Genomic DNA, 15,285 nt, shown 5'->3' with positions numbered 1-15,285 from the left:
AAAGAATCTACTCTGTATGACAGGTTGGATGTACACATGAATGCAGATTTGTGTTCATGGACTAAGGAAAGGGAAAACCATGCCTGAACATTTAAGGTCCTAGACTGGTTGAATTGCACACAAAATCTTAGCTGAGTCTATACACATAGTAACAAAGATAAGTTCCTATTTTTCCCAGGAGAAGTGATGACATTACCCATCTTAGAGTTCTCATGGAAACAGTGTCTCAGGGCCACATAATCTCTTGAAAAATGTATATACAGATAAAGTTGGAGCAGATTTAACCTTGAGGCTACTGCAAAGAGAAATCTTTACTGGCCCTGGCAGCTTCTGGTTTGGGGAGGAAAAGAGTCCATGAGCAATAGTATAAGCAGAATGGAAGACTGTGAGGATGGCCAGGGACTAGGAATTAAAGGTGTTTGCTGTAAATCCTCACTTTCTAACCTAGAAACATTTTTTGCTAATTATTATGTGGCTCAAATTCTTCTTCTAGGGCCTTGGAGAAGTCTCTGATGAAACTGGTGGGCTGACACACTAAGTCTTCTAGACTGCCTCTGAATACTCATTGTCTCTATAACATACACCCTCCCTTGTTCTCAGCCATATTGTATGTGGGGGATGGACCCCACTCCCAGCCATAAGGGCAGGTCCAGATTGGTATAAACCAATTCAATCAGATTATCCCAACCCTCAGTCCCCACAGCAACTGGCTCAGGAATATGCACATAATCTAAACAGAAGTAATGAGGCCTAATAAGACCTTGAGGGACTTCAAGAACAGAGAGGCTTTCACTCTTCCTCTGGGTTTAGGGAATTAAGGATACGAGGAAGATGGGATTGCTGCAGATGGGATTGTACCATCAGGAGAGGAACCAGATTGATGATGAAGCCCTGAGGAGGCAAAGCCAACATGGATCCTAGGGTTCTAGTTTGGCCTGAAGTCAGGCTGTGCCTGGTGCCAGCCCTAACTGAAGTTATGGGGGCTGACACATTTTTCTTTCCTTCCCTTCCCTGCACTTTCCTTCCTCCTTCCCTCCCTCCCTCCCTTCTTTCCTTCCTTCCCCCCTCCCTCTTCCTTCCTTCCTGCCTTTCTTTCTTTCTTTCTTCTTTCCTTCATTTCTTCCTTTCTTTTCTTCCTTCCTTCCTTCCTTCCTTCTACATTTAGTTTGAAAGCCCTACTAATGTAGAGGCACATAGTGCAGTGTGACTCTTAACAAATACCCTCTGATCAACTGAAAAGGTAGATTTGCTGAATTATACAGGGAGTCAAATCAGGCAAGAATTGTATTTGGATGATAATAACAGACACAATTAGTAACTTGTGTACCCAAGAGTTTATTATCTCATGGACAGTAAGTCCAGAGTTTGACATTTCAAGCTGGTACAGTGACCCTGCAAAGGCTCAGGCTTATTCTACCTTTTTTGCTTCGCTGCCCTAGTCATGGATTCCACTTCCAGTGTTAACCCTGGAGTCCATAGAAGCTGCTGAACTCCAGCCAACATATCTGTATTTGAGGCAGAAGATAGGAAGAAAAGAGGACGAACAAAAGGAAGGGTACACCTTCCAGTTAAATCAACTTCCTTTAACCATTCTTTCTGGAAGGCCCACTTATTACATTTCATTGGCCAAATTTTAATCTTATAATTGTATCTGGAAAAGAAGCTGGTAAGTATAATATTTTATCTGGAGCTATAGGTTCCCATGGTAGACCGAATCATGGCCCCCTTAATCCCTCAAATCTGTGAACATGGCAAAAGTTACTTTGCTGATATGACTAAGTTAAGGATCTTGAGACAGGAGGATTATCCTGAATTTTCCAGGTGGGTCTAATGTATTCACAAGGATCCTTATAAGAGGGAGGCAAGAGGGTTCAAGGTAGAAGAAGGAGATGGGACAATGGAAGGAGAGGTTGGAGTGATGAGCCTTGAAAATGGATGAGGGAGTCCCAAAACAGGGAGTACAGGCAGCCTCTAGAAGCTGGAAAAGGCAAGGAAATAGATTTTTCCCGAGAGCCTCCAGAAGGTAGGCCTGACGATACCTTGACTTTTTGTCCAGTGAGACTGATTCCAGACTTCTGACCTCCAGAACTGCAAAATAATACATTTGTATTTTTAAGGCACTAAATTTGTGGTGATTTGTCATAGCAATGATAAGAAACTAATACACTACTCCAGGTGAAGTCAGTGTTCTTTTACCAAGGAAATGTGCTCTATCAGTTTCTGCCGGAGTGGGAGGTAATATACATGTGGAGGGTTGTGCATCCCCAAACCTGTCGCTGCTTGGGTACAGCCAGTTTACAAGACAATTACCATTACATTCTTCTAAACATAAAAGCAGGCTCATCTAAAGAGAGTGCCTTAGTCGATGTACTTTAATTTGGAACCATAGTTAGCTGAAAAGAAGTCCCCACATTGTCATTTCATTAGGTCTTTAGTTCGTAAAACGTAAGGGATTTTTTTGTTTGGTTTTGGTTTTGGTTTTGGTTTTGGTGGTGGGACGGGGTGTGGGGGAGTAATAGCACCTATATTTGCCACAGCTTTAGCTAGCCAAAGGAAAAAGAACATATTTGCAACTGGATTTCAAAAAGTAGATTAGAGTGCTTTATAATTGTATTAGAAAACCTCCCACTGGAAGTCTGGCTGTCATGAGCCAGGGGCTTCTTATGAAGGCCATGAAGGGATCCTGTTTCTTTTGACAGCTAGGTGGGTGAGATAAATCTTGTTATAAACAAACTAAACCAAAATAATAATCAAATGCCTAAAGTAATAAACTATTATTGTTATTAGAAACAATTATATGACAGTGCTCAAAGAAAAATGATATTTTCTTTAGAGGAGTCAAGGCAAAATGGAATGAAATTCTTTATTGGAGGGTTTCTTTAATGCTCATGAGTGACATTTCTGAATGCTGTTTAAACAAAGCCCCTCTGGCATGGCAACTGTTGCCAGGTAGGGCTTAGCTTCCTAAGGAGTTCAATGAGATAAGAGGCTGCTCTTAATCAACAAGCCAGAGGAACCATATGTAGTCTGTAGGCTGAGCACCTAATGCTTCCTCCCACTAGTCAATGTCCAGATCAAATAAGCAAGAACAAAAATGGTACTGTAGAAATCTCTATCTACATGCAAGGCTATGGGTCACCCTGGCCTTCAAGTAGTGGGCTGCTGGTGCCATTAGATGGCCCTTGAGTTTGATTTTATTATCTTCCTCCAATAGTGTGAACCCTTAGTTTGTTTTGGCATAAAATAAGTTAAATAAGCCTCCAGGAGAGTGGTTTTCTTTCTTTTTTTTTTTTTTTTTTTTGCGGTACACGGGCCTCTCACAGTTGTGGCCTCTCCCGTTGCGAAGCACAAGCTCCAGTCGTGCAGGCTCAGCGGCCATGGCTCACGGGCCCAGCCACTCCGCAGCATGTGGGATCTTCCCGGGCCGGGGCACGAACCCACGTCCCCTGCATTGGCAGGCGGACTCTCAACCACTGAGCCACCAGGGAAGCCCGGGGAGAGTGTTTTTATTTGTGTGGTAAAATATATGTAACATAAAATTTACCATATTAACCATTTTTGAGTGTACAGTTTAGTGGCATTAAATGCATTCACAGTGTTGTGCAACCATCACCACCATTCATCTCCAGAACGTTTTCATCTGCTCAGGCAAACTCTGTACCCATTAAACACTAACTGTCCATCCGGCCTCTCCCTCATTCCTGGAAATCACCATTCCACTTTCTGTTTCTATGAATTTGACTACTCTAAGTACCTCATATAAGTGGAATGATACAATATTTGTCCTTTGGTGTCTGACTTAGCATAATGTCTTCATCCATGTTGTAGCATGTGTCAGAATTTCATTCTTTTTTAAGTCTGAATAATATTTCATGGCATGTATATACCAGATTTTGTTCATCCAATCATCTGGTCACAGAAATTTGTTGTTTCTGCCTTTTTGCTATTGTGAATAATGTAGCTATGAACGTTGATGTAGCCAATATCTGTCCAAATAAGAGAGCGGTTCTTATATAGAGAAGTGCATCTGATTCATCTAGGGCACATTTTCAAAATACATATGACAAGGAAGTGGGAGACTACAGAGGCTTTGATTCAACAGGTGTGGGGTGAGATTCCAAGGCATACATCTGATTACAAATCACTGCTCTGGTGTATCAAGAAGGCACATAAAAATTGAGATTAAAGTTTTAAAAGAGGTCAATGGAGGGCTTCCCTAGTGGCGCAGTGGTTGCGAGTCCGCCTGCCGATGCAGGGGACATGGGTTCGTGCCCCGGTCCGGGAAGATCCCACATGCCACTGAGCAGCTGTGCCCGTGAGCCATGGCCACTGAGCCTGCATGTCCAGAGCCTGTGCCCCGCAATGGGAGATTGCCACAACAGTGAGAGGCCTGCATACTGTAAAAGAGGTCAATGGAACTCTCTCCAGAAATAGCCTAATATAAGATATTATTTCCAAGAGTGTTTTGTGACTAGAACCAAAGACTTATCATTATGTTTCGTCTGGAAGACATCAAGGAAGTATGAGGTGCTAATGTAAAATAGTTGTGATGTTAGACATTATTATTTGAGATAATGTCATGATAGAAGCTTTAGTACTGACAATGACTACCCCATCCGAAAAGCAAAACTGATGGTAGTTGGTCAGTGGATCTACAGTATTTTCCAATAGAGGGCAAGCTCCGTCTCTAGGAGTGGTACTGGTAGTTTTGAAAAACTTTATTGAAGTATAATATAAATACAAAAACGTGCACCCCTATTATAAATGTATAACTTGATAAATTTTCACAAACGGATCCCCTTGTGTCACTAGCACCCAGATTAAAAAAGAGAACATCACCAGCTTCCCAGAATCCCCCTCGAGGCTCTCTTCCTGTCATAACCTCCCACCCCACCCCAAGGTAACCACTGTCCTGACTTCTAAATGACATTAATTAATGTATTATACAATCTATGCTCTTTTGTGTCTCCATCTTTCACTCAACTTCATGTTTGCGAGAGTCACCCATATCGTTATTTGGTTGTAACTTGTTCATTCCCATTACTTTATAGTATTCCATGTGCATACTGTTTGTTTTTTGTTGTGCTCATGTAGGCAAATGCCTGAAGTGTATAAGAGCAATTCATTGTGTTGATGTAAATACATGGGAAAAGACCTTAAAAATATCTAATGCCTCTAATTCTAACTCTGTGCTCACCATGATGCAAACCTCTGATTTGTAATTTGAGACTCTACATGATATTATCCACCTAAAAGGAGAACCCTGAACTGATGGTCTAACAGTTCTGGTGCCAGAGATTCCCTTCTGTAAGTTAATAAACAGAAGTCTAGAAATAGAACTCTATGTCCTATGAGTTTAGTTGGCATGAACAGATTCCCTATGGTTCTGTCATCTCTAGGTGAGTTGATAAAATTGAAGTTTTTGAACCTTCAAAACTGAGATATCAACTCTCAATGAATCTAGGTCTGAAATAACCTGATGGCAGGACTTCTCTGGTGGCGCAGTGGTTAAGAATCTGCTTGCCAATGCAGAGGGCACCAGTTTGATCCCTGGTCCAGGAAGATCCTACATGCTGCGGAGCAACTAAACCTGTGAGCCACAACTACTGAGCCCGCGTGCCACAACTACTGAAGCCCGTGTACCTAGAGCCCGTGCTCCACAACAAGAGAAGCCACCACAGTGAGAAGCCTGTGCACCGCAATGAAGAGTAGCCCCCGCTCGCTGCAACTAGAGAAAGTGCACACCCAGCAACAAAGACACAACACAACCAAAAATTAAAAAATAAAATATATTTTTTTAAACATTGAAAAAATAGTCCCTTATGAAATTACCTGATGGCAATTGATCTGAGCTCTATTGACCTGAACGCTATTGATCTGAACTGTAAAGACCATGTAATTTAAATGTACTTCTAACCATGTCTAAATCTATCATTTCTCAAAGTATAAATATCCTGGAAAAGGATGCCAGTTGAGAGCCCAGCAGAATATAGAACACATGCTGAGTTGGACTGTAGTACAGAATGTCACAAAAACTCTGTTCACAGAGGCTTGGCCAGAGTTAAGTAACCTAGCAGGAATGTTGAGGTAGCTAGGGACCAGCCACAGGGGGAAGCTGCTCTTATCCATAGGCAGAAAGGACAACGATGTCCCATAGTCCAGTGAGGGCTGAAGGAGTAGAAAGGGAACTGCCTAATGGGGGACTCTGGAACTGCATCACCAAGTCCAGGAGGGAGCTGGGGAGAAAACACTCCAACCCCTCTGTTGTCCTACCATCCAATCTCCTCCAATGCCAGGGAGCAAGGGAGCCTGTTGTGCAGTCTGTATGGGTCAGTCTTCCAGGACACAAAGCAGGGTGGAAGAGGGTGGAGCATGGGTCTCTAGAGGACGTGGCTTGGCATACAAAGAAAACCAGTATAAATGGGTAAGCTGTATGTGGTATATCACTGACTCCAGGACATGAGGAAAGAATAACACTAAAAAATGACACTATAATCAAACTTTTTATAAAATTTATATTATGTTTCTAGGACCTCACCCTTGATTTTAATTTCACAATGTATTTTCTATGTTTCTGTTTCACTTTAAGTCTTCTTTGATTAAATGATGCATCACCTGCTACCTCTGCATGACCTTGAACTAAATCACAATATAAACTCCTTGGCACAAGTTTCAATAATGTTACAGCTTCTGGGAAAGATGTATTTTCTTTGGCCAAAAGCTACAGCATCACTCATAGTCTTCTATCCCAACAGAATCATGTTTTGGGTTGGAATTTTGAGCCAAGTGGAAATGCTGGGTTTATCCGAGATAAATATTTGTTCGTCAACCAGAGAAATATGCCAACTATAGTATACATTTTGGATTTTTAAAGCATTCATCACATTTCTAACATAATCAGAATATCCTTGTGGGAGATAGATCTCTTTCTGTATCATTAAGTTCATTTTGGCCTCTCATCTCAAGAAATTGTGAAGATATATTCATTCAGAAAGCAAATTGGGGCTCTTCCTATGTGAATATTATTAAAAATGCTATAAGGAGTTGTGGTATTAAGGAAGATGCTGAAAAGATGAAAACAATAAGAAAGTAAGAAACAAGGAAGGAGAAGTAAAAGAAAATTGTCTCTTCCAGTGCCAGCAGGTCATAGAAAAGAAGGCAGACAGAGATAAGAGCAACCCAGATGTGTCTCTCAAACTCTATGCCTTCTTTAGGCTCTGGCCTCAAGGGGGTGAATATGTTAGGGCAGGGACTCTTGCTTTGATTTCTTTTATTTTTTCATTTATTTGTGTATTTATTTTATTGGGGTAAAAGACACATAGCATAAAATTTACCATCTTAACCATTTTATGTATTAAATACATTCACATTGTTGTACCACCATCACCAACACCCATCCCTATAATTCTTTTCACCCTGTAAACTGAAATTCTATACTCATTAAACAATAACTCCTCATTCTCCTCTCCCTCCAGCCCCTGGCAACCACCATTCTCCTTTCTGTCTTTATGATTTTGACTACTCTAAGTACCTCATGTAAGTGAAATCATATAATATTTGCCTTTTTGTGACTAGCTTATTTCACTTAGCATAATGTCCTCTAGGTTCATCCATGTTGTAGCATATTGTAGAATTTCCTTCCCTTTTAAGGCTGAATAATATTTCATTGTATGTATATAGCACATGTTTTGAGACACAACTTTTAATTCTTTGGGGTATATATTCAAAAGTGGAATTACTGGATCATATGGGAATTCTATTTTTAACTTTTTGTGGAACCACCATACTGTTCCACAGTGGCTGTATCATTTTAGATTCCCACCAACAGAGCACAGGGGTTCCAATATCTCCACATCCTCATCAACAATTGTTGTTTTCTGTTTTTTTAAATAGTCACCATCCTAATGGGTGTGAGGTATCTCATTATAGTTTTTATTTGCATCTCCCTAATGTTTAGTGATGTTGATCATGTTTTCATGTGCTGATTGGCCATTCAAATATCTTCTATGGAGAAATGTCTATTCAAGTCCTTTGCCCATTTGTGAATTAGGGTTTTTTTTCTGTTGTTGTTGTTGATTTTTAGGAGTTCTGTCTATATTCTGGATATTGGTCCCTTACCATAGATATGACTTGCAAATATTTTCTCCCATTCTGTGTGTTGCCTTTTTACGCTCTTCATAGGGTATTTTGATGCACAAAAATTAAAACTTTAATAACATAATAAAAACTCTGCTTTACAGTTCTATTCCCACCACATTAGGCTGATAATGTCATAGAATTACATCTTTATGCACTGTATGCTCCAAAACATAAACTGATAATTCTTTTAAATGCATTAGTCTCTTAAATTATATAGAAAACAAAGTTACAGTAATACTAGCTGTTTCATTAATTTTTTTCTTTAAATGTATTAGTCTCTTAAATCAAGTAGAAAACAAAAAGTGCAGTGTCAAACAATTGTTACAATAATACTAGCTTTTATAATTACTCATGTATTTACCTTTATTGAGATCTTATTTATCCATATGGCTTCAAGTTACTGTTGAGTGTCCTTTCATTTCACTTGCAGGACAGGTCTAGTTGTCACCGACTCCCTCAACTTTTGTTTATCTGAGAATGTCTTAATTTCTCCCTCACTTTTGAAGGACAGTTTTGCTGGATATAGAATTCTTAGCTGGCAGGGTTTTTTTTTCTTTTAGAATCTTGAATATATTAGCCCACTCTCTACTGGTCTCCAAAATTTCTGGTGAGGAATCTGCTGATAGTCTTAGGATTAATCTGAGAATAGCTGATATGTGATGCTTTGCTTCTCTCTCTTGCTGCTTTCAAGATTTTCTCTTTGATTTTTGATAGTTTGATTATAATGTATCTTGGTGTAGGTCTCTTTTTGAGTTGATCTTGCTTGGACTTTGTTGGGCTTCTTGGACATTTATATTCATGTATTTCATCTTACTTGGGAGTTTTCAGCCATTCTTTCTTCAGATATTTTCTCTGCCCCCTTTTCTCCCTCTTCTTCTTCTGGGACTCCCATGATGCATATGTTGGTTTGTTTGATGGTATCCTACTGATTCCTTAGGCTCTGTTTATGTTTCTTCAATCTTTTCTCTTTCTATTCCTCAGACTCAATAATTTTCACTGTCATATTTCCAAGTTTGCTAATTCTTTCTTCTGCCTGCTCCAATCTGCCTTTGAATCCCTCTAGCCAATTTTTCATTTTAGCTATTGTACTTTTCAGCTCCAGGATTTCTTTTTTCCCCAGGTTTTCTATCTCTTTATTGATATTGATATTTCCATTTTGTTCATAAATCATTTTCTTGACTTTCTCTACATCTTCCTTTAGTTCTCTGAGCATCTTTAAGACAGTTGTTTTGAAAACTTTGTCTAGTATACTTGCCATTAGATCTTTTAAAGGAACGGCTTCTGTTGATTTATTTTTTCTTTTGAGTGGGCTATGCATTCCTGTTTCTTTGTATGCCTTGTGATTTTTAGTTTAACCTTGAACATTTGAATCTAATAACGTGGTAACTCTAGAAATCAGATTCTCTCCCTTTCCAGGGTTTGTTGTATTTATATTTATATTTATATTTATATTTATATTTATATTGTTGCAGGCTGTCTCTGTGCCAAGGATCAGACAGAGATGTAACTTAAGGTCTTTGCAGGTCTTTTTTGAGCCTTTCCCTGGGAATACACAGTCAGCTTCTAATTTTCTCGATAAAGGCAGTAGTGTTTGAATGCCCTAGTCTTTAATGTCTGCCTCCAGAAAGGGAAAAAAATGAAAAATGAAGGGGGAAAACGGTACCAGCTCTTTAAATCCCCTGGAAATCACTCCAGCTGGATGGGGATGGACTTGCGTAAATGAGAGAGTAGGTACAGCAACAATGGCTACCCACCTCTTTGTCTGCACCTCTGTGATCAGAGGCAGCAATCAGTGCTCAGAGTACAGATACCTGATATTTGGAGGACATAGTCTTTTTTGACCACCCTGTTTCCTGTAAGCTGTGTACAAGCTGCTCTAAGAACATGTATATAGCTGCCAGACACATGGCTGGGTGTGGGAGTTGGGTAGCTGCTACTGTGCTGAGAGCTAAAATTGGCAAAAATTAACCACAATTTGCCATCCAAGTCTCCCCTGGAAGTTTCAAGCCTTCAACAGACTCCAGTGCTCTAAAATAGTTACATCAGACAGATTCTGGTAGTGCAATCATTGTCTAGGTGGGGAGACAGATTCCTGGTGCTTCCTACTCCACTATCTTCCCAGAATCTTCTTCAATTTATATTTAAGGTTTAGTAAGAAGATTGCCTCACAGGTTGCTCTGGCACCCACCTGAGGGCAGCTGCATCAAAGTAAGTTCAGGGGGGGCTTCCCTGGTGGTGCAGTGGTTGAGAGTCCGCCTGCCGATGCAGGGGACACGGGTTCGTGCCCTGGTTCAGGAAGATCCTACATGCCGTGGAGTGGCTGGGCCCGTGAGCCATGGCTGCTGAGCCTGTGCATCCGGAGCCTGTGCTCTGCAATGGGAGAGGCCACAACAGTGAGAGGCCCACGTATGGCAAAAAAAAAAAAAAAAAAGTAAGTGCAGGGGTACAGTGTAGTTGGACAGAGGGAAACCCTGAGTTTTACCTTACTGAGTCTACCTCAGTTTCCTTGTTGTGGATAGGCCTCAGAACTAACCACATGGTGATGAGAAACATGAAAGCAGCTGCACTGAGAATAGAGTGAGTGTCGTAGGGCCAGCAGTGATGAAAGATGAGGTGATACCATGGTAGAGCCCAAGGGAGGCATAGCCTAGGCCATGGAGTAGATAGCACATATGACAGATATTTAGAAGCGTCTATGGCAGCAGCTGCAACTGGGAGGAGGCCTAATCAGCCAGAGAGCAATGCTGGGCCTACCAGAACCTGAGAGATCGGATGATGAGTCACATTAGCCACAGGCTTCAGCAGACTCCATCAGCTGAATAGCCAGAGGTGGGACCAGTTGGCTTTCCACAACCCAGGCAGTCCAGATGGCCGTTCCCCATGAGAGGCCAGCATAGATCCAGAGGATGCCATGGATCCAGCTCCCCAGCTGCTGACACATGATCACATAAGCCTCCACTGCCACCTCTTTTCACGGGCACTATCCTGGATGTGGGGGGAAGAATCTGGGAAACTGAGCTTTTTTAAGTTAAAAAGACAGAATTAATCTAAAGAGACTCTTTAAACTTATCAGACAAATTTTACCAGGTAGGATTTCTTTCTTAAATCTAAAACAAGATTTTTGTTACCAAGAAGAAAAGATCAAATCAAGGACAAAATAAAGAAATATAGAAGTATTAATGATAATAATATCTTTGCAATGGAATCACAAATTTACTCACATTTTACACTCACATTTTATATTAGTCCCTGAAACACTTAATTCTCTGAATGAAGCTCATAAAAGTAATATATTAAACAAAATAATTTTGGGATTGGGAAACACTACTGTAAAATATCTTAAAAACAATTTGATTAACAACATAGCTTCTGACACAGTAAGATACTATTTATCCAGCTCCCATTTCAGCACCTCTATACTTACTGTTCCTTCTTCCTGGAAAGTTCTTCCCCGAAATGCCTGAGTGGCTGAGACTTTACTGCTATCAGATCCTTATTTAAGTCATTTTCTCAGGGAGGCTGTCTTCCTCCCCTATATAATATTCCACCCCCTTCCAACCTTCCATACAAATAAGTCCCAAATATGAGTGCCTTAACATGAGAAGTGTTTATTTCTTACTCCTGTCCTGGTCTGGGCATAGGTGCTATTCTCCTGGGTGGCTTGTCTCTAAGAACTGCTCCGAAAGCCAGACTTCTTTTATGTTGTAATGCTGCCATCTTTCAACATGTAGCCTTCATGGTCTAGGGAAGGGAGAAAAGGTGATAAGGAAGGTACATTGTATAATTAATCATCTCAGTCTAGAAATGACCAACGTTAGTTCTGCTCACATTTCATTGGCTAGAACTAGTCACATGGCCACTTAATCATAAGGCAGCCTGGAAAATATAGAAGCACATAGTGATTGGTAAAAACCAATATATTTGCCTTCTGGTCACCAAATATCTATTTGTTCCCCTTTTCCCTGTGGCAGACAATGAGCTAAGTCCCCTTGTAAAATATCTTTCCTTGAGTGTGGATGAGATCTGTGACTTGCTTCTAACCAATAGAACATGGCAAAAATGATAGAATGTTACTCAATTGATTAAGGTATACTGTATAAGACTCTGTCTTAGAAGACTGGAAAGGTAGATTCTCCTGCTAGCTTTGAAGGAACAAGATGCCATTAGTTCTAGAGCCATAAGGAAATGAATTTTGCCAACACATTGAGTGGGTAGATTTTTGCACAGTCAAGCCTTCAGATGAGAATGTAACCCAGCAGACACCTTGTGAGACCATGAGCAGACATCCCAATTAAGCTTTGCTCAGATTTTCAACCCACAGAAACTGTCAGGTAATAACTGTGTGCTGTGTTAAGTCACTAAGGTTGTGGTAATTTGTTATGCAACAATAAAAAACCAATACATTCCTATATTTAAAAAAAAACATTCATTTTTTCACTAAGGAAGAAAATACAGTCATTTCCCCTAGATCTTTGGGTGATGTGCAGTTCTCTCCATCAAGTCCAGATGTGGTGACTCCTGGTATAGCAACTTAGGGTATATAGCAACCCATGGTCAAAAGGACAAGAGATCTGCCTCCTCTGAGATCCAATAGATAATGGACACCCACAATAGATACTCACATTTGGAAAAAAAAGAATGGAAAACACACAGCAGTCTCTTGTCCAGAGTAATTCTGAAACCCTGTGAGTAGGCACTGTGATATATCCCCACCTGCCCTGGCAGTTTGGGAAGTTCCATGATTAAATTCTGGTTCTGCCCTCAGGGAGGAGCACCCTTGTACATTGTTCCCTCTACCTCCATCCTTTCCTTTTTCTCCTCTGTGAGGTTCTTTCCCATTACTCTCCTTGAGATCCTTTGAGGGATCTCCTTGGTGGGGTGTGTATAGCATTCAAAACCTGCTTCCTCACATGGAAAATTGCTCTGAAACTTAAACTGATAAATAACTTTTTAGTCTGCGTGGGCTAATAATTTCTCTGGTAATATAATTTCTTCTCAAATAAATAGGTTTCTGTCTCGACCTTCAAGATGGCAGAGGAGTAAGACATGGAGATCACCATCCTCCCCACAAATACATCAGAAATTCATCTACGTGTGGAACAACTCCTACAGAACACCTACTGAACGCTGGCAGAAGACAGACCTCCCAAAAGGCAAGAAATTCCCCACGTACCTGGGTAGGGCAAAAGAAAAAAGAATAAACAGAGACAAAAGAATAGGGATGGGACCTGCACCAGTGGGAGGGAACTGTGGAGGAGGAAAAGTTTCCACACACTAGGAATCCCCTTCACAGGTGGAGACAGGGGTGGGCGGCGGGGGGAAGCTTTGGAGCCATGGAGGAAAGCGCAGCAACAGGGGTGCAGAGGGCAAAGCGGAGAGATTCATGCACAGAGGCTCCGAGCCGACCAGCACTCACCAGCCCAAGAGGCTTTTCTGCTCACCTGCCATGGCGGGTGGGGTCTGGGAGCTGAGGCTCCGGCTTCAGAGGTCAGATCACAGGGAGAGGACTGGGGCTGGCTGCGTGAACACAGACTGAAGGGGGCTAGTGCACCACAGCTAGCCAGGAGGGAGTCCAGGAAAAAGTCTGGACATGCCTAAGAGGCAAGAGACCATTGTTTCGGGGTGGGCTAGGAGAGGGGATTCTTGAACCGCCTAAATGAGCTCAAGAGATGGGCACGAGCCACGACAATCAGCACAGACACCAGAGACACGCATGAAACGCTAAGGCTGCTGCTGCAGCCAACAAGAATCCTGTGTGCAAGCACAGGTCACTATCCACACTTCCCCTCCTGGGAGATTGTGCAGCCCGCCACTGCCAGGGTCCCGTGATCCAGGGACAACTTCCCTGGAGAACACACAGCACACCTCAGGCTGTTGCAATGTTATGCCGGCCTCTGCCACTGCAGGCTCACCCTCCCCATGGTCTGAGTGGGCCAAAGCCCCTTAATTAGCTGCTACTTTAACTCCATCCTGTCTGAGCAAAGAACAGACGCCCTCAGGTGACCTACATGCAGAGGCAGGGCCAAATCCAAAGCTGAACCCCAGGAGCTGTGCGAATAAAGAAGAGAAAGGGAAATCTCTCCCAGCAGCCTCAGGAACAGCGGATTTAATCTCCAGAATCAACTTGATGTACCCTGCAACTGTGGAATACCTGACTAGACAACAAATCATCCCAAAATTGAGGCAGTGGACTTTGGGAGCAACTGTCGACTTGAGGTTTGCTTTCTGCATGTAATTTGTTTCTGGTTTTATGTTTATCATAGTTTAGTATTTAGAGTTCATTATCATTGGTAGATTTGTTTATTGATTTGGTTGTTCTCTTCCTTTTTAAAAAAATATATTTTATTTCCTTTTTTTCTTTTTGTGAGTGTATATGTGTATACTTCTTTGTGTGATTTTGTCTGTATAGCTTTGCTTTTACCATTTGTCCTAGGGTTCTGTATGTCCGTTTTGGGGGTTTTTTTAGTATAGTTTTTATGGCTTGTTATCATTGGTGGATTTGTTTTTTGGTTTGGTTACTCTCTTCTTTCTTTCTTTCTTTCATTTTTTTCTTTTTTATTACTTTTTAATTTTTATTTTTTTTAATTTTTATTTTTATTTTTGCTGTACACGGGCCTCTCACTGCTGTGGCCTCTCCCGTTGCGGAGCACAGGCTCCGGAAACACAGGCTCCGCGGCCATGGCTCGCGGGCCCAGCCGCTCCGCGGCATGTGGGATCTTCCGGGATAGGGGCACGAACCTGTGTCCCCTGCATCAGCAGGCGGACTCTCAACCACTGCGCCACCAGGGAAGCCCACTTTTTAATTTTTAATAATTAAAAAATATTTATTTTAATAACTTTCTTCTTTCTTCCTTCTTTCCTTCCTCCATCCCTCCCTCCCTTTTCTTCTGAGCCATGTGACTGACAGGGTCTTCGTGCTCCAGCTGGGTGTCAGGCCTGTGCCTCTGAGGTGAGAGAGCTAAGTTCAGGACACTGGTCCACCAGAAACCTCCTGGCTCCATGTAATATCAAATGGCAAAAGCTCTCCCAGAGATCTCCATCTCAAAGCTAAGACCCAGCACCACTCAATGACCAGCAAGCTACAGTGCTGGACACCCTATGCCAAACAACTAGCAAGACAGGAACACAACCCCCCCATTAACAGAG

Source organism: Mesoplodon densirostris, chromosome 8, assembly GCF_025265405.1.
Source record: "Mesoplodon densirostris isolate mMesDen1 chromosome 8, mMesDen1 primary haplotype, whole genome shotgun sequence".
Classification (NCBI taxonomy): Eukaryota; Metazoa; Chordata; class Mammalia; order Artiodactyla; family Ziphiidae; genus Mesoplodon; species Mesoplodon densirostris.
The sequence above is the reverse complement of the archived record's forward strand: the minus strand, read 5'-3'. Positions refer to the sequence as shown.